The following is a 2,229-nucleotide window of genomic DNA, read 5'->3' on the forward strand; positions in this document are numbered from 1 at the left end:
CTTCCAATTCTGTGTCTCCCTGTCTCTCTGCTCCTCCCCTGTTCAAGCTTTGTCTCTCTCCATCTCTCAAAAACAAATAAATGTAAAAATAATTTTTTTAAAAAAAGAATCTCTTACGGTTTGCCTCCCTGTTTTTATCTTAGGTTTCCTTCCCTTCCCCTATGTTCATCTATTTTGTTTCTTAAATTCCACATATGAGTGAAATCATGATATTTATCTTCTGACTTTTTTCGCTTAGCATAATACACTCATTTCCATCCATGTTGTTGTAAATGGCAAGATTTCATTTTTTGATCACCAGGTAATATTCCATTGCATGCATATATATATATATATATATATGTATATATATATATATATATTCCATATAATATTCCATTGCATATATATATATATATATACACGTATACCATATATATGTATATACCATATATTTGTATATACCATATATATGTATATATACCATATATACATATATACCATATACCATATATATATACCACATCTTCTTTATCCATTCGTCAGTTGATGGACATTTGGGCTCTTTCCATACTTTGGCTATTGTTGAAAGTGCTACTGTATACATTGGGGTGCCTGTGCCCCTTCAAAACAGCACACCTGTATCCTTTGGGTAAATTCTTAGTATCGCAATTGTTTAGAAAGTTGTGAATTCTGACAGGTATGAGGTGGAATCTCATCGTGGTTTTTATCTGATAATGCAGTATTGGTAACTGTAGTCACCATGCCCTACATTAGATGTGTAGGACTTATTTATGTTATAACTGAACATCTGTACCCTTCGATCAACATCTCCCCACTTCCCTCACCAACCCCTAGGAACCACCCGTTTACTCTGTTTTCTGAGTTCAACTTTTTAGATTCCATACATGAGTGGGATCATACAGTTTTTGTCTTTGTCTGACTTCTTTCGCTGAGCATAATGCAAACGGTAGGATTTCCCTTTGTGTGTGTGGTATGTATAGCTGTCACATCTTCATCCGTTCATCTGTCGGCCGACTTGGGTTGTTTGCAGGTCTTGGGTGTCGTGCACAAAGCTGCAGCGCACATAGAAGCCCAGACGTCTCGCTCTCCGTCTCCTCTGCACGGGAGCGGCTCCCCTGCCGCGGTCCCTCGTCCCCTGAAAAAGTACGCGGTGCCCGCTTGGTCCCCTCGCCCTCCTCGGTTAACACCTGCCAGGTGTTGAGCGGATCACTGTCCTCGGTGGTGCCAAAATCACCCCGACGCTGACGGATCAGATCCTCAGCCGCTCGGCAAGGCCTCACGTCCCCTGATCTCACTTGCTTGTTCCTAGTGGCAGCTTCCGAACCAGGGCCCTTTCGAGGGATGTCGACACAGCGGCCAAGTTCGTTGGGGCTGGGGCCACCACGGCGGGGGTGGCTGGCTCCGGGGCTGGCATCGGGACTGCGTTTGGGAGCCTCGTCTTGGGTGAGAAGATGAGAAGCCCTCTGTGAAGTAACGGCTCTTGTCCTATGCCATTCTGGGCTTTGCCCTCTCGGAGGGCACTTGGGCTCTTGTGTCGGACGGTGGCCTTCCTCATCCTCGTGGCCATGGAAAGGAGCCGCCTCCACCTGCCGTAGGTCCTTGTCCTGTGTCTCGTCTGCATGGGTGTTCCGCCTATACCTCCCCAGGCAGCCTTGGCAAAGCGGTTGGCTCAGGGTTTGACAGAGGGAAGACAAATAAATACTGTATTAAGAAAAAAGAGAAGGGGTACCTGGGTGGCTCAGTCGGTTGAGTGCCCGACTCTTGGTTTCAGCTCAGGTCATGATCTCACGCTTTGTGGGTTCGAGCCCTGGGTCGGGCTTTGTGCTGACAGTGAGGAGCCTGCTTGGGATTCTCTCTCTTTCCCTCTCTCTTTGCCCCTCCCCTGCTCACTCACTCTCTCTCTCTCTCAAAATACATAAATAAACTTTAATAGAAAAGAAAGTGCCGATAACTCAAGACAATTATTTCATTTCCTATATATATGTGTGTATATATATATGTGTGTGTGTGTGTGTGTATGTGTATATATATATATATATTGAAAAGTGAGATTAATGGATCATGTAATCGTCATATTTTTAATTTTTGGAGGAATCCCCACATTGTTTTCCACTGCGGCTGGACCAATTTGCATTCCCACCAACAGTGCACAAGGGTTTCTTTTCTGTACATCGCAGTTAATACTTGTTATCTCCTGTGTTTTTGATGATAGCCCTTCTAACAGGT

General features: G+C 44.5%; 1 pseudogene; it reads left to right on the forward strand.

Moving 5' to 3' along the window:
- Positions 1–849: 849 nt before the first annotated feature.
- On the forward strand, positions 850–1,942 carry LOC128311522 (ATP synthase F(0) complex subunit C2, mitochondrial-like; annotated as a pseudogene).
- The last annotated feature ends 287 nt before the right edge of the window (positions 1,943–2,229 follow it).

Source organism: Acinonyx jubatus, chromosome X, assembly GCF_027475565.1.
Source record: "Acinonyx jubatus isolate Ajub_Pintada_27869175 chromosome X, VMU_Ajub_asm_v1.0, whole genome shotgun sequence".
In the NCBI taxonomy this organism is placed as follows: domain Eukaryota; kingdom Metazoa; phylum Chordata; class Mammalia; order Carnivora; family Felidae; genus Acinonyx; species Acinonyx jubatus.